Source organism: Artemia sp. Qi Xiang Cuo, chromosome 3 (genome assembly GCF_049724085.1).
Source record: "Artemia sp. Qi Xiang Cuo chromosome 3, ASM4972408v1, whole genome shotgun sequence".
NCBI lineage: Eukaryota > Metazoa > Arthropoda > Branchiopoda > Anostraca > Artemiidae > Artemia > Artemia sp. Qi Xiang Cuo.
This window is the reverse complement of record NC_142796.1, coordinates 3,824,808-3,852,017: the sequence shown is the minus strand read 5'-3', so window position 1 is coordinate 3,852,017 and position 27,210 is coordinate 3,824,808. Positions and strand designations below refer to the sequence as shown.

The 27,210-nt window shown below is 35.6% G+C and overlaps 1 pseudogene across 1 annotated transcript; it reads right to left on the bottom strand.

Moving 5' to 3' along the window:
- On the bottom strand, positions 1 to 26,928 carry LOC148953664 (carboxypeptidase B pseudogene; annotated as a pseudogene). Its single transcript, XR_016141592.1, has 3 exons — positions 26,823 to 26,928; positions 25,611 to 25,757; positions 1 to 707 (listed from the first exon to the last, which is right to left on the bottom strand). The product of XR_016141592.1 is annotated as a carboxypeptidase B pseudogene (transcript).
- Positions 26,929 to 27,210: the final 282 nt, after the last annotated feature.

The following is a 27,210-nucleotide window of genomic DNA, read 5'->3' as shown; positions in this document are numbered from 1 at the left end:
TTAGAAACTCAAATACTTGATGTATGTTCTTATAGTTTTTTTCGGGTAAATGAAAAAAATGAATAAACTTTTACCTGAAGCTATATATAGTAACCCAGGGGTAGTTCCTACTCTAAAGTTTGTACCATGGACAGAACGAAGGGCTTCTGCACCAATCTTTGCCAAACGTTTAAGGTCAGCGATATCCTCAGGAGTGTTCTTCGTGTATCCCCATGGAAGTAGCCACATTTGTGAATAAGAGTGGATAGCAAAGTAAGCAGTAAATTTTCCGGATTCTGTATTCTTGAGAATGTAATCAGACAAGGATTTAGTTTCTGGCTCCGAAAAAGCAGTAGGGCCGGCATAAGTTTCGGAACAAGACTGAATAGAACTTCCACCCTTCCTCCAATGGAAGTCCCAGTTGCGATTTCCATCCACGCCTAAACATTCAAATAGTTTTCGATAGGAGGCAACTGTGCGTCCTTTCTTTTGCTTCACAGAACGGGCCATTTTCCCGGTTTCTTGAAAGATTTTTGAAGCTTTTGATCCTGATCGAGTTTTACGCCACAGTCGATTTGTTGTTCTGGAGTACTCGTAGCCATCTGGATTTGTGGATGGGACGATGATCCAGTCAAAGTTTTCTCTTACAGCAGTGTTATTTTCGTGAAATAGCTGATTTATTACGTAAGTTGCCGTTGCAGGGGTTATCCACTCACGTGCATGAATACCTGCAAATTAAAAATGGAATTTAAACTCTAAACTTGAATAAATAGTCATTATTGTGTGTATTTTATCATAGGCAGCGCGCTAGCGCTGCCTAAGTAAAGAACGATGTGGGCAGAATGTGTTTTTTTTGGCTTTTTCTCCATACCCGGCACTTCGTATCGAAGGAGCTGTCGTAGAAAATTCGAAAAGGGCTAATTCGATTGGAAATTGAAGTGGCTAGTGCCCTTTTAAATAGTCGAAAGTGATTGGAGGGCAACTAGACCCCCCACGCCCATCATTCCCCCAAACACATCCGATCAAAATTTTGATATAGCCATTTTGTTCAGCGTAGTTGATTTTCATATAGAAAATATGTTTTTGAGGAGGACACTCCCTCACAACCCTCAGGGCAAGGGTTTTAAGTTATGCCCAGGGGGCATATAAGGATTTTATAGAAGGCGTTGTCGTAGAAGCTTCAAAACAGGCTCATTCGATTGGAAAATCAAAGGGCTAGTACCCTTTTTAATAGTCAAAATGATTGGAGGGCAACAACCCCCCCCCCACGCCCATCATTCCCAAACCACATCCAACCAAAATTTGGAGATAGCCATTTTGTTTAGCGTAGTTGATTTCCAGATAGAAAATATGTTTTTGAGGAGGACACTCCGCAACAACCCCCAGGGCAAGGGTTTTAAGTTATGCCCTGGGGGCATATAAGGTTCTTATAAGAGGTGTTTTCGTAAAAACTTCAAAAAATGCTCATTCGATTGGAAATTTAAAGAGCTAGTGCCCTTTTTAATAGTCGAAAGTGATTGGAGAGCAACTAGCCCCCCCCGCCAGTCATTTCCCCAAACCCATCCAATAAAAATTTTGAGATAGCCATTATGTTCAGCGTAGTTGATTTCCAGATAGAAAACACTTTTTTGAGGAGGATACTCCCCCATAACCCTCAGGGCAAGGATTATAAGTTATGCCCTGGGGGCATATAAGGTTTTTCTTGAAATCTTTGTCGTAGAAAACTTGAAAAAGGGCTCATTCGATTTGAAATTCAGAGGGCTAGTACCCTTTTTAATAGTCGAAAGTGATTTGAGGGCAACTAACCCCCCTCTCACGCCCACCTTTTCCCCAAACACATCCAATCAAAATTTTTAGATAGCCATTTTATTCAACCTAGTTGAAAGTTTTGGAAATTAGATCTTTAAGGATGACAACCCCTCCCCCAACAGCCCCCAGGGCAAGGGTTGAAATTTATGCACTGGGGGCATATAAAGTTTTATTGAAAGCGCTGTCGTAGAAACTTCAAAAGAGCTCATTCAATTGGAAATTGAAAGGGCTAGTGCCTTTTTTAATAGTTGAAAGTGATTGGATAGTGACTAACGCCCCTCTCACGCCCACCATTTTCCAAAACACATCCAATCAAAATTTTGAGATAGTCCTTTTTTTCAACATAGTTGAAACTTCTGAAAATTAGGTCTTTTAGGATGGTAACCCCTTCAGAACCGTCAGTGGAAGGGTTGTAAGCTATGAAAATGGGGGCATATAAGGTTTTATAGAAAGTTGTTGCATAAATCATAGGCAGCGCGATCGCACTGCCTAAGTAAAAAACGGGGACACTCGAGAACGAGACAAGAAACGGGGACTAACTTAAGAGGAGGACAGTCCCCGACAGTCCTCAGGACAAGGGTTTTAAGTTATGCCCTGGGGGCATATAAGAACGATGTTGACACAATGTATTACTTATTAATTTTTTCGTTTAGAGCAGGGCAGTTCGTATCGAAGAAGTTATCGTACAAACTTCAAAAAGCGCTCATTCAATTGGAAATTGGAGCGGTTTTTGCCCTTTTTAATCGTCGAAAGTGATTGGAAGTTGAATAACACCCCTTTCATGCCAACCATTTCCAGATACACATCCAATCAATTTTTTGAGGTAGCCATTTTGTTCAGCGTAGCTGATTTCCAGATAGAAATTATGTTTTTGAGGACAGTCCTCCTTAGGGCAAGCCCTTATGGCAAGGGTTGTAAGTTATGCCCTGGGGGCATATAAGATTTTTTATAGAAGGCATTGTCATAGAAACTTTAAAAAAGGCTCATTCGATTGGGAGTTCAAAGGGCTAGTTCCCTTTTAAATAGTTGAAAGTGATTAGAGGGCAACTAACCCGCTTCTCACGCCCACCTTTCCCCCAAGCACATCTAATCAAAACTTTGAGATAGCTGTTTTTTTCAACGTAGTTTTAAGTTCTGGAAATTAGGTCTTTGAGGATGCAACCCCCCCACAACCCTCAGGGCAAGGGTTGTAAATTATGCCCAGGGGGCATATAAGGTTTTTATATAACGCGTTGTCGTAGAAACTTCAAAAAGGGCTCATTCGATTGGAAATTGAAATGGCTAGTGCCCTTTTTAATAGTCAAAAGTGATTGGAAAGCAACTAACACCCTTTCCACGCCCACCATTTCCGCGAACACATCCAATAAAGATTTTGAGATAGCCATTTATTCCACACAGTTCAAAGTTCTGGAAATTATACCTTTGAGCAGGACACTCCCCCACAGTCTTTAGGGCAAGGGTTATAAGTTATGCCCTGGGGCTATATAAGGTTTTTATTGAAATCTTTGTCGTAGAAACCGTCGTGCATTTTTTAATAGTCGAAAGTGATTTGAAGGCAACTAACTCACCTCTCACGCCCATCTTTTCTCCAAACACATCCAATCAATATTTTAGATAGCCATTATGTTCAGCGTAGTTGATTTCCAGATAGAAAACACTTTTTTGAGGAGGATACTCCCCCATAACCCTCAGGGCAAGGATATTTTTCTTGAAATCTTTGTCGTAGAAACTTGAAAAAGGGCTCATTCGATTTGAAATTCAAAGGGCTAGTACACTTTTTAATAGTCGAAAGTGATTTGAGGGCAACTAACCCCCCTGTCACACCCACCTTTTACCCAAGTACATCCAACAAAAACTTTTAGACATCCAGTTTGTTCACGTAGTTGAATGTTTTGGACATTCGATCTTTAAGGATGAAAACCCCTCCCCCCACAGCCCCCAGGGCACGGGTTGAAAGTTATGCACTGGGGGCATATAAAGTTTTATTGAAAGTGCTGTCGTAGAAACTTCAAAAGAGCTCATTCAATTGAAATTTGAAAGGGCTAGTGCCTTTTTTAATAGTTGAAAGTGATTGGATAGTGACTAACGCCCGTCTCACGCCCACCATTTTCCAAAACACATCCAATAAAAATTTTGAGATATCCATTTTTTCAACATAGTTGAAAGTTCTGGAAATTAGGTCTTTTAGGATGGTAACCCCTTCAGAACCGTCAGTGGAAGGGTTGTAAGCTATGAAAATGGGGGCATATAAGGTTTTATAGAAAGTTGTTGCATAAATCATAGGCAGCGCGATCGCACTGCCTAAGTAAAAAACGGGGACACTCGAGAACGAGACAAGAAACGGGGACTAACTTAAGAGGAGGACAGTCCCCGACAGTCCTCAGGACAAGGGTTTTAAGTTATGCCCTGGGGGCATATAAGAACGATGTTGGCACAATGTATTACTTATTAATTTTTTCGTTTAGAGCAGGGCAGTTCGTATCGAAGAAGTTATCGTACAAACTTCAAAAAGCGCTCATTCAATTGGAAATTGGAGCGGTTTTTGCCCTTTTTAATCGTCGAAAGTGATTGGAAGTTGAATAACACCCCTTTCATGCCAACCATTTCCAGATACACATCCAATCAATTTTTTGAGGTAGCCATTTTGTTCAGCGTAGCTGATTTCCAGATAGAAATTATGTTTTTGAGGACAGTCCTCCTTAGGGCAAGCCCTTATGGCAAGGGTTGTAAGTTATGCCCTGGGGGCATATAAGATTTTTTATAGAAGGCATTGTCATAGAAACTTTAAAAAAGGCTCATTCGATTGGGAGTTCAAAGGGCTAGTTCCCTTTTAAATAGTTGAAAGTGATTAGAGGGCAACTAACCCGCCTCTCACGCCCACCTTTCCCCCAAGCACATCTAATCAAAACTTTGAGATAGCTGTTTTTTTCAACGTAGTTTTAAGTTCTGGAAATTAGGTCTTTGAGGATGACAACCCACCCACAACCCTCAGGGCAAGGGTTGTAAATTATGCCCAGGGGGCATATAAGGTTTTTATATAACGCGTTGTCGTAGAAATTTCAAAAAGGGCTCATTGAATTGGAAATTGAAATGCCTAGTGCACTTTTTAATAGTCAAAAGTGGTTGGAAAGCAACTAACACCCTTTCCACGCCCACCATTTCCCCGTACACATCCAATAAAGATTTTGAGATAGCCATTTATTCCACACAGTTGAAAGTTCTGGAAATTATACCTTTGAGCAGGACACTCCCCCACAGTCTTCAGGGCAAGGGTTATAAGTTATGCCCTGGGGCTATATAAGGTTCTTATTGAAATCTTTGTCGTAGAAACCGTCGTGCACTTTTTAATAGTCGAAAGTGATTTGAAGGCAACTAACTCACCTCTCACGCCCATATTTTCTCCAAACACATCCAATCAATATTTTAGATAGCTATTTTGTTCAGCGTAGTTGATTTCCAGATAGAAAATATGTTTTTGAGGAGTACAATCCCCCACACCCCTCAGGGCAAGGGTTATCAGTTATGCCCGGGGGGCATATAAGGTTTTTATTGAAAGTTGTGTCGTAGACACTTCAAAAAAGGCTCAGTCAATTTGACATTCAAGGGGCTAGTGTCCTTTTTCATTGGTGAAAGTGATTTGTGGACAACTAACCCCCTACTCATGTCCGTCGTTTCTCCAAACACATCCGAGCTAAATTTTAGTTAGACCGTCTATTCAACGTCGTTGCAACTTCTGGACATTAGGTCTTTAAGGATGACAACCCCTCCCCCGCCCACAACCCTCATAGCAAGGGTTGTAAGTTGTGCCCTGGGGGCGTATAAGGTTTTTATTGAAGGCGTAGAAACTTGAAAAGGGCTTATTCACTTGGAAATTGAAAGGGCCAGTTCCTTTTTTAATGGTTGAAAGCGGTTGGAGAGCAATTAATGCCCCTGTCAAGCCCACCGTTACCCCAAATACATCCAATAAAAATTTGGAAATATCCATTTTTGTTCAACATAGTAGAAAGTTCTTGAAATTAGGTCTTTTAGGATGATAACCCCATCAGAGCCCTCAGTGCAAGGGTTCTAAGTTATGGCCTTGGGGCATATAAATTTTTTTATAAAAAGTTGTTTTTTATAGAAATTGAAAGGGCTAATGCCTTTTTTAATAGTTGAAAGTGATTAGAGAGCGACTAACGCCCCTCTCACGCCCACCATTTTCCCAAACACATCCAATCAAAATTTTTAGATATTCATTTTGTTCAAAGTAGTTGAAGGTTCTTGAAATAAGGTCTTTTACGATGATAACCCCATCAGAGCCCTCAGTGCAAGGGTTCTAAGTTATGGCCTTGGGGCATATAAATTTTTTATAGAAAGTTGTTATATTAATTTCAAAAAGGGCTCCTTTTTAATAGTCGAAAGTGAATAGAGTAATTAACCCCCCTCTTACGCCCACCATTTCCCCAAAAACATTCAATCAAAGTTTAGAGATAGCTATTTTGTTCAACGTAGTTGAAAGTTCTGGAAATTATGTATTTAAGGATGACAAACCCCCACAGCCCTAAGGGCAAAGAGCCCTAAGAGCCCTAAGAGCCTTAGAGCCCTAAGGGTTCTAAGTTCTGCCCTGAGGACATATAAGGTTTTTATAGATATAGCTGTCGTAAAACTTCAAAAGGGGCTCATTCAATTTGAAATTCAGAGGGCCAGTGCCCTTTGAAATAGTCGAAAGTGATTAGAGGGTAACTAACCCCCCTCTCACGCCCACCATTCCTCCAAACACCTCAACTGAAAGTTTTCCGAAAGCCATTTTGTTAAACGTAGTAGAAAATTCTGGAACTTAGGTCTTTGAGAATGACCCCCCCCAGCACTCAGGGCAAGGGTTGTAAGTTATGCCCTGGGGGCATATAAGATTTTTATTGAACGTTTTGTCGTAGAAACTTCAAAAGGGCTCATTCGATTGGAAATGAAAAAAGCTAGGGCCATTTTTAATAGTTGAAAGTGATTGGAGAGCGACTAACACCACTTCCACTCCCGCCATTTCCCCAAACATATCCAATCAAAATTTTTATATAGCCATTTTGCTCCACGCAGTCTAAAGTTCAGGAAATTATACCTTTGAGCAGGACACTCCCCCCAAAGTCTTCAGGGCAAGGGTTATAAGTTATGCCCTGGGGGTATAAGTTTTCATTGAAATGTTATAAAATAGAATATTGAAAATAATAGTCTTCATTCTTTGGGCTGACTAAACGAATCTGGAAAAGAACCCTCGAAGAATACAAGATGCAAAAACCCTGCCGAAAATTCAGTCTGAAAGGAGGTGTTTCCAAAGCAATTGAAGCTCCTCTGGGAAGAGCTGGCGAAGGATGACAATTTCAACCTTCAAAATGGGTTCATATTATGCTTTGACAGAAAGAGTTGCAAAGATTCCCGATACTCGATCAAATGACGAAATCTGTGAGGCAGTTGGCGATTCTGTCATAACTTCCTTCGAAAAAAGGCAGTTTGTCACTGTTGGTACTGTGTCGCGTAGGCGAACAAAGCTTGACAAGGCTCTCGGAAAATCACTAGCTAAATTGAGCGACAGAGAAGATGAAGATCTTGAAGATTCAAGGACGATGAAGTGAAATCTGGCAAAGATAAAATGAAGTCAAATAAAGGAAAGGGAGCTGGAAAAAGTTACGAGAAGTCCTGAATCTTGACTGCTCATCTGACGATGCATCAGACAACTTGCCGAAAAATTGTGCGACGATTCCAGTGAACTTAGTTGGGATGAAGGTCAGAATAGTGAACATGAGGGTGGTCACAATTATACTTGTAAGAAGGACTCAGGTCTCCCAAATAAACTGTCTGATTTCTATGCTGTGTTCTAGGAGAAAGATTTCTACTTTGGGCGAACAGAAGACTTTCCAGATGAGGGGATGGTGAAGTTCAAATCTACGGAACGTGTGAGTAATCCTGACTTCAGTTACAACTGGCCCAAGAGAGGTGATGTCAGTGTTGTTGAAGAAAGATATATTTTCGCTGGACCACTCGTTTGAAAAGGACATGGCCCCTTCCAAATTGCAGGGCATCGTGAAGTTACAAAGTCATACAAAAAACTTTGCAGAGAACACAAATTCTAGCCCCCGGTTTTCCGGGATTTTTGAGCAAGTTCTGTTTTTTGACATAATCTTAGTCTAATTTTCTGTATTTCTTTTTAATTTTGTTCAATATAAGTAACCTTTTTACATTGACTCTTAGAGGAAAACGTCTGTAAATAAGTTGTTGTTCAAACTCACCGAAAGCATGGCCAACTTTGAACAAATTAGGAAACTGCATGAACAGTACATAAAATTAAATAACGTCGTTCAAAGTTGGACGAAGTGTGGGTAACTTTGAACCCCATTTTCAAAAAAAAATTATGGCCATGTGGCCATAATTTTTGGCCACATGGCCACACGTCCACCCTCTTCAGCGGTTAGAAATACATATGGAAATAGTGTTTCTGGGTGGTTATGTTACCATTTACAAAATTTATTGCGAAATAAAGGAGGAAAAAAGGTACGTTAGTTCAAAATAACCCCGTTTAATGCCCTTTTTAACAGTCGAAAGTGATTAGATGGCAACTAGTCCTCCTCCCACGCCCATCTTCCCATTTGCCAATTATGTTTAAAAACTAAATGTTTCCTTAAGATTAAATCACAATGCACAGTGTTAATGCTAATTACCAATAAGGCATCTGAACCATCCCAAGAGCGACTGAGGGTATTATGTTCAAACTTTCGGGGCTACTTCTGCTCTTAAAATTTAACCAATTCAAAATAGCGTAAGTGTATCCAAGCTGTCAAATAAAGTAAATAGATTTCCTTTGCGAATGGTATCAAGTTTTCCATTTCAGGACAACTAGAGGAGGTATGAAACTAATTTAAACGCTATCATTTGTGTCTAGATTTTTAAAAGGGTGTTACTGTAGATTGTTAAAAATTGCTGAAAATATTTTCCAGCATGCAAATAGCCGGTCAAACTATAAAGTCTTTAAAAAATGGAAAGATATAACGTATTGTTTTCTTTTTCCCTGAAAAGACTATGTCAATATAAAAATTAATATAAAATAATATAAAATTAATATAAAAATTAATTTAAAAAAAACTTTTTCCACAAAATAAGTTTTTAAAAGAAAATTGAAGAACTCCATTAAACCAAGAATGGGCAAAAATAGACTAAACTGATCTACGAAACGTAAAACTACCATAAATCAGCATCAATAAATATATGAAACCCGAAACGAATAGAAATTACAAAAAATAACCGTAGTATTGCTACTATTGATTCAGAGCTAGATAGTATAAAGCGACCAATCCCTCTATATAATGGACCTATAAAGCGAGCAAACACGTTATATTTGGAACTAGATATTCAGGGACGAGATTGTGTAATGTAACCAGACTGGTTTCTGAGCCAACACCTATTTGTGGGCCAATCAGAGATGTATAAGGAATTACACAAGAATATGTGTGCAGTTTCACGGGTTCATGCCTCACCATGGGTAGGTACCTATATATTTGACGACTACACGCCTTGTAAGACATGTTTCTCTAGGTTCAATAGCCAAAACTCGATTTCGTCATATTGGGTATTCAAAGGTTTCATACACTTTTCTGTAAAAAATACTGGTTTCAGTCGTAGGGTAAGATAATCATGTTTTTTCGTATAAATAATGTTTTTACTAAAAATACAGCCAAGCCGAGCATGTTTCTGAGTAAAAAATTGTCAAACAGTAATAACCTCTAACCTACCTTGCATCTTGTCCAGTATTGATGGCATATGGTGATAGATATAAAAAAATTGTACCATTTGCGTAAAAATAAACCTATTTTGCATCGCTGGTAATTAAAGAATGGAATGCTACAGTCAGAATTGTTGCTTTTTCATCCAGTGATGTTTACATTATTAGTGGTATCTAATAATGATAAAACGTTATATCATTGCGTAAACTAACTCAATTTGCGAAAAAAGGTATAGCATTTGGATAATTCTGCAATGAATGATCTTAATTAGTGATTGAAAAATAGGGATGAGAATGATACTAACTGGTGATTGGATTGTATGAAGGTGGTAAAAAGGGTTAAACTGATTATCAGTTAAGGTAAGCCCGAAGGGGTTATTAACTCATAGGCAATTAATTATAAATTTCGAATAGCATCGGTAGCATCAATCTATGGAAATGGATAACGATGACCTTGTGACTTGACCTAGCCTTACTTCTCGGATGTGTTCTGTGTAATACAAACTATCATTTGAACAGTTTTGTCAATATAAAAATATGCTCTAACATTGTGGAATACTAAAAAGTTGATACTAATCAATCTATTGAAGTGGCTACCGATGACAAGATGACCTTTTGACTTGACCTAGCTTAACTTCTCGGATGTGTTCTGTATAATACACAAGTACCGTTTGAACAGTGTTGTCAATATAAAATATGCTCGAACATTCTATTATACTAAAATGCTGATACTAATAGAGATAAAGATGCCAAGAAAAGAATTTTAATAAAGAAATTCAGAACAATCCTTAGAAATCCTTAGAAATCTTGTAGTGAGATGACTATAGGTTTGAATCATCAAGAATCACAATCATCAATGACAATAACCAGAAAGGACCCAAGCCTCCAAAGCCCCCTACCCCCAAACTCTAAGTGGCCCCCTCCTCCAACTTTTTGGGGCCCCCTCCCCTCATTTTTTAACTTTTTTTTGTTTTATTTAAGTTTTTTATTATTATTATTATTTTTTTGACATGCCATTTTTTTCAATTTTTTTACATGGCTTAGAGTGACATAAAACATACTTAAAGCATATAAAATTCACATTTCAGCTAGATTTCTTAACGTTCTTAGATGTGTGTTGTCTGAAACCTATGATTTGGGGTGCTTTGTTTACGGTTTCGTACTTTTCTGACCTAGGTTTCATAGCCTGTGTTAGGTGTGTGTTGTCTCAATAAAGTGAAGAAAAGTTCAAGTTGTCTTCTGAATTTTCTCAAAGAAAAAATAAGTTACAGATCAATTCTATTGTTTTCCAGAGAAAATAAAAAGGTAGCATACATGCTACCTTTTCTTTAGCAAAGCATACATTCCCAATAAGATCTCCACTACTACTTATTTCATAGTTCAAATATATCTCTCTGTCAGCATTCATGGCAGCGATGACTTTATCATGTCTACACACATTCCTCGAATAATTCTTTTTCACTGATGCAGGTGTTTATTCCTCCAATGAGTGAAAATTACTGACTTAATACATGCAATAAAGTAAGCAGTCTCGATAACCTACCATAGAGTACCAGTGGGAAAGCCGCTTCGTGTGTAAGAGCAGGCATAGAGTACGATTTGTGTAGCCGCAAGCATATTTCATGTTGTCATGGATGGCAGCACACCCGCTCAGACACACACTCATAGTGAGAGAGACATGCAAAAAGTTAGGTTAATTTAGGTTCACTTAGAGTGGCGCACCACTGTAAGTAAACCTAAATTAACCTAACTTTTTGCATGTCTCACAATGACTGTGTGTCTGAGCGGTTGTGCTGCACTCTATAACAATATGAAGTATTGGGAATGTATGCTTACGTCGTCCTGATAGTGAGGAGTTATTTTCTTTTGGAGTACCCAAGAATTTCCATCATGCAAATGGCAGATATATGAAAGTATCATTTCCAGAGAAGTTAGTACTCAAAGAGAATGCCAACATAAAAATAATAGTTTATGAAGAGGGGCAACTTCTAGCTAATAGTTCAGGTAACATGTTACCCGTTAATAGATCACATCGTCATCTTTCCGGTGTTAGCATTCAAATGAAAGCAAAGGAAAATAGAAGACATGCATACTGCTGCACTAATATCATAGATCATATCTTATCTACGTGCCAGAACTGTTACCACTGTAAAAATAATGTGATAATAGACAATGAAATCGCTGGCAAAATAAAAAAGGGCAATGGTAGAAAATAATACTAAGGAATATGAAGATAAATTAATGGAGAAAATAGCACAAGTAAACATTATTACTGCCAATGATCATATCGTCAATGAATCAAATAATACCAAATACGAAACGTGTATTGAACTTGTATGTGACACCCCACTAAAAATTGCATATGACTCAAAATAAATTAATGATTATTCTACTGGTTATGAACTAAGCGAAGAGGTTAAGTCTAGTATCAAGAGAGAACATGATGATTTATTTGTTGGAACAGATTCAAAATGTTCAAAGTTTTTCAATGATATTAATAATGTATAATAACATATTTTTATGTTAATATTCTACATGTCGTTATTTCAATAAAACTTTTTTATGCATTACTTTGTTATATTTCCGTTATTGTTAGGATACGCTAGAATGTCAAACGCTTAGAATTTTTATTAAAAAGCCTGAGATTTTTTATTTTCTTTGGAAAAAATTAGAATTGGACTATAACTTTTTTCTTTTCTTTGAGAAAATTCAGAAGAGAACTTGAATTTTTCTTCACTTCGTTTTGAAAACTCAGAATTAAAGTGGAACCTTTTCTCTTCTTTGGGAAAACATTCACAAGAGAACTGGAACTTTTCTTCACTTCTTTGAGAAAATATATTTTTAAAGTAAAACTTTTTCTCTTCTTGGAGAAGAATCCAGAATCGAAGTATAACTTTTTTCTAACTTCTATGGAAAAATTTCAAATTGAACTATAACATTTTTTATTTGAGAAAATTCAGAAGAGTATTTGAACTTTTCTCCACTTCTTCGAGAAACCTCAGAATTAAAAGTGGAACTATTTATGTTCAGAAGAGAACTTGAACTTATCTTCACTTCTCTGAGAAAACTCAGAATTAAAGTGGAACTTTTTATATTTTCATGGAGAATTTTCAGAATCCAACTAACTTATTTTCTATCTTCTAAGGAGAAATTTAGAACAGAACTTTAATTTTTTTTTCATGTCTCAAAAATTTAGAACTGAAGTAGAACTTTTTTCTCTTCTTTGGAAAATACAGAATTGAGCTAACTTTTTTTCTCTTCTTTAAGAAAATTCACTGGAGAACTTGAACATTTTTACACTTCTTTGAGAAAACTCAGAATTAAAGTGGAACTCTTTATCTTCAGAGTGAATATTCACAACGAAAATATAACTTTTTTTCTATATTTTATGAGAAATTTAGAACAGAACTTAATATTTTTCACCTCATTGAGAAAAATCAGAACAGAAGTGGAACCTTTTTATTTTCTCTGAAAAAAATTAGAATTGATCTGTAACTTATTTTTTCTTTGAGAAAATTCAGAAGAGAATTTGAACTTTTCTTCACTTTATTGAGAAAACTCAGAATTAAAGTAGAACTTTTTATTTTCAGTAGAGAACTTGAACGTTTTTGCACTTCTTTGAGGAAACTCAGAATTAATGTGGAACTCTTTATCTTCATGGCGAATATTCATAATTAAAGTATAACTTTGTTCTATCTTCTATGAAAAATTTGGAACAGAACCTTAAATTTTTTCATCTCCTTGAGAAAAATCATAACTGAAGTGGAACCTTTTTATTTTCTTTGGAAAAAATTAGATTTGATCTGTTGCTTATTTCTTTTTCATTGAGAAAATTCAGAAGGACTTGAACTTTTCTTCACTTCGTTGAGAAAATTTTGAATTAAAGTGGAACTTGTTATCTTCATTGAGAATATTCACAATCAAAGCATGACTTTTCTATCTTCTACGGAAAAATTTAGAATATAACTTTAATTTTGTTATGTCTTTTAGAAAATTAAGAACTGTAATGGAACCTTTTTTTCTCTGGACAAAATTAGAATTGATCTGTAACTTATTTTTCTTTGAGAAAATTCAAAAGAAACCTTGAACTTTTCTTCAATTTATTGAGAAAAATCAGAATTAAAGTGGAACTTTTTATCTTCAGAAGAGAACTTGAACATTTTTAGACTTCGTTGAGAAAACTCAGAATTAATGTGGAAATCTCTATCTTCATGGCGAATATTCACAATCAAAGAATAACTTTTTTCCATCTTCTATGAAAAATTTGGAACAGAACTTTAAATTTGTTCATCTCCTTGAGAAAAATCAGAACTGAAGTGGAACCTTTTTATTTTCATCGGAAAAAATAAGAATTGATCTGTAACTTATTTCTTTTCATTGAGAAAATTCAGAAGATAACTTGAACTTTTCTTCACTTCGTTGAGAAAATTTAGAATTAAGTGGAGCTTTTAATCTTCATTAAGAATTATCACTATCAAAGTATGACTTTTTCTATCTTCTACGGAAAAATTTAGAATAGAACTTTGAATTTTTTTATGTCTTTTAGAAAATTAAGAACTGAAATGGAACCTTTTTTTTTAATTTTCTTTAGTGTAAATTAGAACTGAGCTGTAAGTTTTTTGTCTTTTCATTGAGAAAATTCAGAAGACAACTTGGAACTTTTTTTACTTCGTTGAGAAAACTCAGAATTAAAGTGGAACTTTTTTATCTTCGTGGAGAATATTCACAATCAAAGCATAACTTTTTTCTATCTTCTACAGAACAATTTAGAACAGAACTTTGTTCCTTTTATGTTCCGTTTATCCAATGATAGTAATTTCTGTTTGTTTTAGGCTTCACCCATTCATCCATAGAAATAAAGGTTATTTCAAAGCCTATTATAATTATTTTTTTTAATTTTTGTTCATTTTAGGTTCAATTTATTCAATGATTGTATCATATCATCACTAGGTTAGGTTACATTAAGTTAAAGGCTTTTCAGTTAGATTCATTTAGTTTAGGCTACCATGGGTGACATGGATTGAAACATATCATAGGGTTCTTCAACATGCTGTATCTGAAGATTTTATTTTCATGGAGATTCTTTAATTTTCTTAGGTTCACCGGCACTAGTTTAAGAGGAAGTTATATTAAGTTAACGGCTTTTAAGTTAGATTCATTTAGGTTAGGTCGCCATGGGTGACATAGATTGAAACATCATACCATAGGGATCTCCAGCATGCTGAATCTGCTACATCATAATTTATCGTAAACATTGAAAATACTCGGACTGGTACTCAATGAAAAAACTAATTTCTATCCAAACCAATTTAATCCAAACCAATTTCTCTCCGTTTTAAAATTCAACCTCACTCTTTACTTCTCTCGGAAAACAATTACTCTGGCGCGTGGATATAAAAAACCCGATACAGAGTTAGTATCTCAGTCAGTAAATTGAATTTGATTATCAGTTGAATCAGTATAATACAGAATCTGCAAAGATGTACGGTGTTCTCGATTGTGAAGTCATTGGTTTAAAGAAGTTAGCTTGTGGTGTAATTTTTGAATGTGCATTTTTATTGCTGACAACTGATCATAGTGAAATCTTTTTTATTACTGGTACATCAACTACAATATGTATGCTTACAATAGAGACATGCGGAGTACAACATTACGCATTATAAGCAAACTAGGTTTATATGATAGAGTGATTCTCTCATTATATAAAGGAGGGAAGGATCTATCCACTGTGCAACAGGAAGTTGAAGAAATATGTAGTTTTTTTTTGGTGTGACATCACTGTACGTGAAAGGTAATGTACACATTGATAAACTTTTAATTGTCAAATGTAAATCGGATATTCCATTATTCAATTTGGAAGATTTTAATTGTGAGATATTTACGAATACAATACATTATCCTGAGGATGAAGTTCGATGTTTTAGCAGATGGGTTTCGATAAATATTCCATCTCGGAATATATGCATACGATATCCCAGGAAGAAGAAGAATAATAAGAAAACTCATGATATAGATTGGGATCACACCAAGTGGCTGATGAATGGTGAATTACTATAACTCCCATCACATCCATGGCTAACCAACTGTCCTTTTAAAGATCATCAAATCTTTAAACAATTCGTATAAAAAATTTTCATAATGTTTTCTCGTGATATGATACTTATTCTATTTTGGTGCCATAGTTCATTTTTTAGGATGATATTCATCATGTAATTACATCAATAAATATATTTTAATGCATTATTTTGTCTTTGTTTCCATTATTTTAGGGTACGATGTCAACTCCAGAGGAAACTCAAAACTTGTTTCCCGTCTTTGCGAAAATTCAGAACTGAAGTGGAGCCTTTTTATTTTCTTTTGAAAAAAAAAATAGAATTGATCTGTAACTTTTTTTCTTTGAGAAAATTCAGAAGAGAGGTTGAACTTTTTCTTCACTTTATTGAGAAAATTCAGAATTAGTGGAACTTTTTATCTTCAGAAGAGAACTTGAACATTTTTACACTTCTTTGAGAAAAAGCAGAATTAAAGTAGAGATTTTTATCTTCATGGCGAATATTCACAATTAAAGTGTAACTTTTCTCTATCTTCTACTGAAAAATTTAGAACAGAACTTTATGGATGTTCTTATTTCTGAAAACTAAAACCCAACTTTATTAACAAAAAATCAAATGTTATTAATAAAATCATATTTATTTTAAACTGGGATGTTCATATTTCTGAAAACTAAACCCCAACTTTATTAAAAAAAATATGCAAAAATGTACCCAATTACTAAAATCAGTTGCATTTTAAACATGTATGTTCTTATTTCTGAAAATTAAAACCAAAGTTTATTAGAAAATCAAACATTATTAATAAAACCAGACATACCCCTACGAAAGGTTATGAAATCTAGCTCAGAAAAGTTCAAAATAGCAAACTAGACATCCCAATTCATGAGTTTTATGCAATACACACTTACGAAAGGATAAGAAACCTAGCTAAGAAAAGTCTAAAATAGTAAACCAAACATCCCAAACCATAGATTTCAGACAACACCCACCTACGAAAGGCTATGAAACCTAGGTCAGAAAAGTGCGAAATAGTAAGCCGAGCACCCCAAATCATAGGTTTCAGACAACACACGTCTACAAACGTTAAGAAATCTAGCTTAAATTTGATTTTTTTCTTATGCTTTAAGTATGTTTTATCACTAAGCCATGTAAAGAAAAAGTTGAAAAAATAGCATTATATAAAGTTAACAATAATAAAAAAAACTAAAAAAAAACAAACAAAAAATTAAAAAAATTGGGGGAGGGGGCCCCAAAAAGTTTGGGGGAGGGGGCCTCTTGGAGGTTTGGAGTAGGGGGCCCTTGGAGGTTGAGGTCCTTGGTGGTTAGGGCCATTGATGGTTACGATCCTTGATGCTTCAAACCTAAAATCATCTAACTACTAGATTTCTAAGGATTTCTAAGGATTGTTCTGAATTTCTTTGTTAAAATTCTTGTCTTGGCATCTACATCTCTATTAGTATCAACTTTTTAGTATACTAGAATGTTAGAACATATTTTATATTGACAATACTGTTCAAACGGTACTTGTATATTATAAAGAACACATCCGAGAAGTTAAGCTGGGTCAAGTCACAAGGTCATCTTGTCATCGGTAACCATTTCCATAGATTGATTAGTATCAACTTTTTAGTATACTACAATGTTAGAGCATATTTTATATTGACAAAACTGTTCAAATGGTAGTTGTATATTATACAGAACACATCCGAAAAGTTAGGCTAGGTCAAGCCACAAGGTCATCTTGTCATCGTCAACCATTTCCATAGATTGATGCTAACGATGCTATTCCTAATGTATAATAAATTGCCTATGAGTTAACAGCCCCTTTGGGATTACCTTAACTGATAATCAGTTTAACCCTTTTTTACCACCTTCATACAATACAATCACCAATTAATATTCTCACCCCTATTATTCAATCACTAATTAAGATCATGCACTACATAGTTATGCGAATACTATACCTTTTTCGCAAATTGAGTTAGTTTACGCTATGATTATAACTTTCTATAATTATTATATACCACTAATAATGTAAACGTCACTAGACGAAAAAGCAACAATTCTGACTGTAGCATTCCATTCTTTAATTACCAGCGATGCAAAATAGAGTTATTATTACGCAAATGGTACAATTTTTTTTTATATCTAACACCATATGCTATCAATTCTGAACAAGAAGCATGGTACCTTCAGGCTAAAGGTTATTACTGTTTGAGATTTTTTTACTCAGAAACATGCTTGGCTTGGCTGTATCTTTAGTAAAAAAATTATTTATACGAAAAAACATGATTAAATTACCCAACGATTGAAACCAGCATTTTTTTTTACAGAAAAGTGTATTAAATCTTTGAATACCGAATATGACGAAGTCGAGTTTTGGCTATTGAACCTAGAAAAACAAGTCTGACAAGGCGTGTAGTCGTGAAATATTTAGATACCTAGCCATGGTAAGGCATGAACCCGTGAAACTGCACATATATTCTTGTTTAATTCTTTATAATTCCTTATATCTGTAGCTCTAATTGGCCCAGTAAATAGGTATTGCCTCAGAAACCAGTCTAGTTGCATTACACAATCTCGTCCCTGAATATCTAATTCCAAATATAACGTGTTTGTTCACTTTATAGGTCCATTATATAGAGAGATTGGTCGCTATATACCATCTAGCTCTGAATCAATAGTATCAATACTACTAATAACCGAGTCAAACTCAAAACGAGCAGAAATTAACACCAGTAGGGCTTAAAACCCCTATGCCTTCCCAAGGCCAGTACATAATTGATACTTTACTAAGAAAAAAACTGAATGTGAATTGTCAGTTCAATATTTATACACTGATATTTAGTAATCAAAATGTTAATATTATTTGATTTATTAAAGTTATGAAAGTAAAAACATTTATATTTTTTTCAGTAAAGTGCAAACTATGACCTGGCTTTGGGAAGGCATAGGGATTTTGAGCCTAACTTATGTTAATTTCTGCTCGTTTTGAGTTTGACTCGGTTATTTATTTTAATTTCTGTTCGTTTTGGAATTCATTTATTTATCGATGCTGATTAGTGGTAGTTTCACGTTTGGTAGATTATTTGATTTTATTTTTGCTCATTTTTGGTTTAATAGAGTTCTTTACTTTTCTTTGAAAAACTTATTTTGTGGAAAAAGTTTTTTAAATTAATTTCACTAAAAACATTCACGTCATTGATTATTCAGTCCAAAGTATTTGTATTAATTCACTCCTACTTTTAGTTGAAAAGTAGACTATGCGCTATAGTTATGACTATGGTAAGACGCACGCGCAATTATTCATTTGTCTCAAAATCTTCTACGGAAGTTTTACCTTGTAAATATTTGTTCCACATGCTTATATTTGCTAAATTATTTTTCCAGGGTTATTAAATCCATTTGTCATCAGTGTTAAAAAAAATAACACCAATATAGCGGATAATAGATTCTAAAACCAAAAAATAAAACTTAGGAAACATTAGATCAGTGGTCAGTAGGAAGAAAAAGAAGAAAAAATATAAATTCACCTGTTTTACAAAAAGCTGTCTTCATCTTGAATAACCCTAGTCGAAAGAGAGTACAGTGGCGTAACTAGGGGATGCGGAGGGCGTAGACAGCACCCAGTGACATTTGCCAGGTTGCGGTAGGGAGAAAAAAAAGAAAAGAAAAAGAGTGAAGGGTAACTTCTAAAGTATATTTCGACCACGTTAGATCGAGCTCCAATTTGTGAAGACATATTAAAAAGTGTTATAACTTTGTGGTAGAGCTTGGTCTGGATTCAGAAGTAGAAATTGTTGGTATAGTAGTTCAATGTACTACTGTGGAATCTTCAAGCTCTACTGACGAAGCATCGCGCAGAAAATCTCCAATGAGAAATTAAAACCACCTGCTAATCCCAATACAACTCCTGAGTTCGAATTTGAAGGAAACAAAGGACCGTCGAACCTTGAGAACCTGAAGGATAATGAACAACCGCCTACAAAAATTTCAGCAGGGATAGCTTCAGACTAGTAAAGATTTAACCACGGCCCAGAGTAACCGGAAATTTAAAAACACGTTAACAAAATTGTCTGTCAGAAAGGATTTCAAATTATATTTAATTCAGATTGGCAGCTTTTATTTCAGTTAATCTTAATAGTTAAAGTTTGTTGCAAAAACAAACTTATGGGAATTTTAAAAGAGCCTGAAACCTCTTGAAAATACTTTCAGTTAGAAATGAAATTTGCACCATTGAGATCAGGTATTGTCTTGCATGGAGGGTGTTTGATGTATCCCCTTTTGTCCAAGGGTGATCCAACCGATCTAGTGGTAAGACGTCATTAGGGAGCTCATTCGCAAGGATATCACCATATGTCATCCACACACAGCAGAGTTCGCAGCATTAATTTGTTCTCATCTCAGTCTTATGGACGGGACCCTTATAGGTGTAACCCAATCCTTTATTATGTCTTATTGCGTCATTAACTCTTTGGTGCAAGAATAATATTCACAAAAAAATAAATCTAGACAGCTTAATAGTTTTAATGTTATTCCCATCATTCTCTAGAATAGTCAGTTTTAAGGCATGTAAAGGGGTGGTTATTCATTTAGCTCAGGAATGGGGTTGCTTTTTATAGTTCATCCCGAGCAGCACCCATACTGGTTATGCCACTGAGAGAAAAAAATATAACCAAAATGTATACTTGCTATTTGAAGTAAAAACTGAGGAAGTAAAATATAAATATAATTAATAAAACATTTATATTTAAATTTAACATATAATATATGAAATTTGATTGATCAGGTAAAAACCCAAATTAACAAATGTCAATGAGCTACACCTATCACAGCACAAAAGCCAGCTGCTCATATTTATTTAAGATTTATTGCTAACATTAGAAATAGACGTTTGATTACGATATATAAACCAGATATATCCACTTGTATTATTATTCCAGATCTGCAAAAAAAAAAAAAAGAAAAAAAAATACCAATCGAAATGCAGAATTTATGTAAATTCTGACAAATATCAGAATTTATGTAATTCTAAGATACGAGGGAAATTCCATTGGAAAGACAGATGATCCTGATGAAAAATACTTTATCAAATTACTTAAGTTTTCTGCCACCATATTCTCATGCGCAAGAAGCCTGTAGCAGAGGTTTTCAGCCGCATCTACAAAATACTAAATTCCGCTTTTGTCCTATTAGGATTGTTAAAGATGAGCCTTAAGGCTTTTTTTCTTTTTTTTTAACTTTAGAAAGCAGCATTTTGATGATGCTATAGAAATAATAGATATCTGCTTTCTAGTTGATTTAAAATATTTGGAATTCATTAATTTTTAATTCCCACATCAGAATTTATTTTCATAGGTTTTAGCTTGATTTTAGAAACAGGAAAAAAACAAACAAAAAAAACAACAACAAATAGACTTAGTTGAAGCCTCCAAACTACCCGCGAGAGATCTTTCGGATAGATTGAAATGGGGGGGGGGAGGTATGCCTTAGACTTTCTCGTTTTAGAGGATTTGAACTACACAAGCAAACATTTTGCTAAGGATGAAAACACCCTCTTATTTCAGAACTGTTTTGATATCCAGAGGAAGGTGAGCTGCGGAGACCTCGTGATAACAATGTTTTCTCAAATGTCTCCCCACTTTCAAAAATGTAAAATTAAAATCTGGAAGTTCTCCCCCCCCCAACCCAAGTGAGATTTTCGAAAATTTAGATAAAAAGCAGAGTTTAGAGTTGGTAAACCATTAATATACCCAATTCTTTTGTGACTTGTACAAGAATTATCTTAGTGATAGATCATACGAAAACAAATGGAATGTAAAGAAAGTGCAGAAAGCATTAAAATATGAACTAAGGAGGTGCGAAGTGGAGGCCATGTATAAAATTGCCGAGGATCTGGAAGATGCAGCTAGACGGCATAATAGTAAAATATCGTACTGGCATGTTAGCAAATTGAGAGGGAGTAGTCAATGCGGACTTGCCCCAGTTAAACATAGGAATGGGGTCGCAATTAGCGACAAGGAAAAAAAACGAAGAGAGATGGGCTGAACATTTTGAGAATTTGCTTAACCGAGATAGAGTTGAAGCAAGAGATATAGAGGAAAATGAAAAAGTTTGTGATACATTCGATGTGAAAGAAGATTTGTTTTGTGAGGAGGAATTAGCGACAGTACTAAAAGGACTAAAGAAATAACAAGGCTCCAGGTGCTGATAGGGTGGTAAATGCGTTTCTTAAATATGGTGGCTCTGAGGTTAGAAATAAGTTACTGAAGATTATAAGTATGATTTTTGTAAAAGGGGAAGTACCTAACGATTTTAGGAAAACCTTAATTAAACCACTTTATAAGAAAGGTGATAAAAGTGAGTGTGGTAATTATCGAAGGATTAGTCTGGTCTCTGTAGGTAGTAAATTACTTAGTAATATGATACTTTTTAGACTGAGAGATGCCGCAGACAAAGTTTTAAGAGAAGAAGAGTGCGGTTTTAGAAAAGGTAGAGGATGTGTCGACCAAATTTTCACTCTTAGGTTAATAATTGAGAAGTGCCTGAGTTTTAAAACACCTTTGGTCCTCAGTTTTATAGATTATGAGCAAGCGTTCGATTCTGTTGATAGAAGAGATTTAGTAAAGGTTTTATCCTTGTATGGTATACCAGACAAATACAAATTAAAGTGATTAGTGCTATGTACGAGAATAACACTGCTGCTGTTAAGGTTGGAAATGTGGTAACCAGCTGGTTTTGTATTGAATCAGGAGTTAAGCAGGGTTGTGTTCTATCCCTCTTTATATTGATTATTTTGATGGACTTTGTCTTAAGGAGCACAGGAAAATCAAAGGGAGACCACGGAATCAAATGGGGAGGAAAAAGTCTCCTAGACTTAGATTATGTTGATGATTTAAGTATCCTGGATTAAGGTGTTGGCAAAATGAATGAAGTTTTAGAGGTTTTGCGAGTTCAGGGTGCTACAATAGGTTTGAAAATTAATAACTAAGTCACTAAGGATAAGAATAATTGAAGATGAAAAGGTGAAGTTGGGTACTGAAAAGATTTATCAGGTGGACAGCTTCACTTACCTTGGTAGTATTATTAGTAAAGATGGTTGGAGCAGTGAAGATGCCAAAAGTAGAATAGCCAAGGCTCAGGGCGTTTTTTCACAGTTAAAAAAAGTTTGGAAGAATAGGAAGATAAGTGTGCAAATCAAGATTAGAATATTAGAAGCTACAGTGATGACAGTGGTCAAATATGGCTCTGAAGCATGGGCTCTCCGAAAAGCGGATGAAGATTTGCTAGATGTTTTCCAGAGAAATTGCTTGAGGATTGTTATGGGTACCCGGCTGACTGACCGTATTTCAAACAATAGGCTATACAAAAAATGTGGTTCAATACCGCTCTCTAGGGCTATAATGAAAGAATGGTTGAGGTGGCTAAGGCACGTTTTGCGGATGAAGGATGACAGATTGCCGAAGATTGTTCTTTTCGGCCAACCGTCTAGGGCTAAACGGAAAATAGGTTGTCATCGTCTGGGGTGGGAAGATGTCATAAAGAAAAATTTAAAGGAAATGGGAACTTCGGGGGTGGGCGTAAACAGGGAGGGTTTGAATAGATTGGGATGGAGGAGGAGCGTGCGTAGCTGTGTTGGCCTCAGGCGGCTTGGTGCTGCGGTGGGTTGTTAGTAGTAGTAATATTAGTATTAATTTTCAAACAAAACAAGTTTTTCAAAGAAGTAGAAACAGCCAAATTAAAACAGAGTTGACCATGAATAAAGTCACATAATAATTAAAGTTTAAAACGAATATAAAAGTAGTATTGCCTCCATGAATACTACGACACCCGTAGGAAAACAGCCTTTTTGGTACTTCTAGAGCTATTTTTATTATCTAGAAAGTTTTCATGTATATTTTTATTATAAATAAAACTATGATATTGGAACTGAATTTAATTACTTGAAATATGCATGCAAAAGAACATTATACTATCAGTAATTCCAATAAATCAAATAGGAAAGTAGCTTAATTTCGTTTCGCTGCGTTTTAGCTCCTTACCTACAATTCGTTACTACGAACTGTTTGAAAATGGTAAAGCAATATCAAATATTTAATAATAAGCAAAATCTTTTTGAAGGAAAGTCAAGTAACATACTTTTAAAGAACATTTGATGATGGATTCTGTACCGTGAGTAAAATGCGATATATTTAAAATACCAAAATAAAGTTCCTTCTTTCTAAAGATAATTCCGACTTCCTCTAATTAAGTTTAAATTTAGTGTCAAAAAGAAAGAAAAGTCCTAAATCAGCAAAGACAAAAATTGCAGTTAGCCTCAGACAAAGAACGGCGCTATCCTTTGGATTTCGCTAAGACAAGTGGGCAATAAAAAAGATGCTACGCACAATATTTCTAAGGAAGTTTAAATTATAAGAGCCGTGTGAACGTTTGAATCATCAGAAATATTTAAAACAATTTATTGGACGAAGGGTTCGCATCCTTGGGCCACTTGAGCCAATTGTGAGCCAGTTTTTAGAGCGCAGGACAAAAAAAAACTACGTTTGATATTGGGGTAAAAGTGCTTTTTGGATATATTCGTAAATGAGACTCAGGATCATTTAGATAGAATTATTTCGGCCCTAGAGCTCCGTGATTCTATCATTATTGTTGTATCTCAGTCACCGTTGTTGTCATTTGAAGTGATCCACTGCTGTTCACCTAAATATGTAAGTCTCAATAAATATATTGCTTTTTACCTGTGTTTATTTCATTTTATATGTCTGTATCCAGTCTAATAACAGGTAATTAGTTCGCATATCTCCAAGGTACGTTCCCAGGGAATCTGATCTCCAGATAGCTCGAGGAGAAGAGGTCACATTTATATAGCTACACACTTTATTTTCTCTCATTAATTGAGGCTGGCGCAAGCCTTGTTGGCACAATCTTTAGCGCTATAAGTGGCGCTATCGGAGAACTTATAAGGTGTAAGTTCACGGCTTTTGAGCATAATATTACACTTGACGCGGTCAATATTTATGACCAAGATTAAGCCCAGTCCTTTCCTTATAGTCCCATAAAACTTTTATTGCTACAATTCCATAAAGGTATGAGATTATTTCTTTTTTTTACTATGTATGATGGAGCACCCCTTCACTTTTAAGAAGCTATGATTGTTCACGGACAAACTGTCAATATTTTTAGTATGAGACTAGTAAAATAATTTCAATGTACAATCTGCCTCCCTCCCTGACAAGTCATGTCCATTACTACCCCCACTCCAAACCTGCACCTGCCCTTTTCAGGGGTTACCTAGTTTGCTACTGGCCCTTAATTGTCCATGGCCCTCCATGGGAACCCTGTCTCTCCTTGAGTCATACATATCTAGATTTCTCTTGAACTATGGCCCTACCACCTCTCCTCCTCCATCCCCCCAAAATAAATAAAACAATCTCTCTTTTTTGCAAGTAAACTCTGGTCAAGGACCATTCAAAGATCTCAAAGGTCTATTGGTACCGTTGGCATTGATGAGGAGGAGGCTACTTGTTCAACTCATCAATTTTTATCTCCAGATTTATCTCATGTAAGTTGTTTAAATTTTCTTTTACATTCATAACAATAGTCCCCTGTTTTAATAGGTTACAATATAGTGATGTAACCATGATGTTTCTAGTTTATTCTCCTGTTCAGACTCTTCTTTTCTTTTTGTTTCTTGGTACAAAGCAAATTGTTCGCATTTTCAGCCTATTGATATCCTTTAAAGAAGTAACTTATTCTTTTCAGATCACTTTAAAATCTTTAGAAAAAAATATATACCTTTTCAGGTTACTTATGAAAAGGAGTATATTGTAAGAAAGATCGAATCATTGATTTGAAAAGGAATGTACTTATTTAGTCTTAATTGATTTAAACGACACATTTTTAACCCTTATACACACACACGCGCTTCCTTTAGAATAGCAGCGCACTTTTTCTACCCCCCCCTGACAAGTCCCTGCCTATCAGTCTAAAACAGAAATAAAAGGACTCTCTATGGACAATTATACCTGCTTCAATGAAAATAGCCTTTTTAGCTTTTTGAGACTTGATTTTGAGTGCCTTAAGGGGTCTACCCTCGCTTGATGTTCCATAAACTTCAACTGATGCAACGTCATCATTCGCCTCAGCAACAAAATCCAGATAGTTGTAGATCTCTGCAAGTATAAGTTATATTATAGAAAGGTTTACGTCATTGAAGTCTCTGTACTAAAAAGGAGAGGGAAAATCCTATTTTTTCTTTAGCCTTTTTTTCACCATTTTTTTTCACCAAACAGCTGTCAGCAGGGTTATATCCAGGATTTACGTTCGGAGGGAAAGGGGGCTACCAGAAGATTGAAGAAGAAGGGGCCTGTGGGCTTTGTTTAATGGTACCAAACAAGGATTTTTACCTTCATTTTAAAGACCCTTTTCTGAGTTTGAGAAATTTTTTTAATTTTTTAGGAGAAACAATTATTTTTACCTGCATTTTAAATACAAATTTAAGAATCAGAAAAATATTAAAAGTATGGGATGGGGGGAGGGTTCATACTGGGTAGACACCTCCTTCTAGATATATCCTTGGCTATTAGGGGTGCATCCAAATTTTATAGAACTTTTTTGCTTATTGGGGGACATAACTTGATTTTACAACAGACGGTTTCGATTTTTGGACGAAATAATAGGTTAGATGTTTAGATCATTTAAATTGCACAGTCATTGTTTAAACTTTAAACCATGGAAACTCAATGCAACCAAATGGAACTGAATTACACATCATATAGCGTTTTCACTACTACTACTAACAACTCACTGCAGTACCAAGCCGCCTGATGCCAACACAGCCACGCGCACTCCTCCTCCATCCCAATCTCTTTAGAGCCTCCCTCTTTACACCCTATCAGGAAGTTTCTATTTCTATTCAATCTTTCTTTACGACATCCTCCCACCCAAACCACGAACGACCTGCTTTCTGTTTTGGCCTAGACGGTTGGCCGAAAAGGGCAACCTTTGACAATCTGCCATCCTTCATCCATAGAACGTGCCCTAACCATCTAAATCGTTCTCTCATTATAGCCATAAAAATCAGGATTGAACCACACATTTCATACAGCCTACTTTTTGTAATACGATTTGTCAGTCGAGTACCCAAAACAGTCCGTAGGCTATTTCACTGGAAAAGATCTGGCAAATCTTCCTCCGTTTTTTTGGAGCGCCCATGCTTCAGAACCATATTTGATTACTGTCCTCACTGGAGCTTCTAATTTTCTTATCTTGGTTCGCAAACTTATCGTTCCCTTCTACAAATCTTTTTTCAACTGAGTCAAGCTGTGTCAAACGTTTGGTCATAATCTATAAATCTGAGGACTAAAGGTGTTTGATGACTCAGGTGCTGCTCTATTATTAACCTAAGAGTGAAAATCTGGTCGGCACTTCCTCTACCCTTCCTGAAACCGCACAGTTATTTTCTTAAAACTTTATATACAGTATCTCTAAGTCTAAAAAGTATCCTCATACAAAGTAATTTTCCTCCTGCAAAACCCAGGCTATTGCCTCTATATTTAATATACTCACTCTTATCACCTTTCTTATGCAGAGGTTTAATTATTTTTTTTTTTAATCACTAGGTCC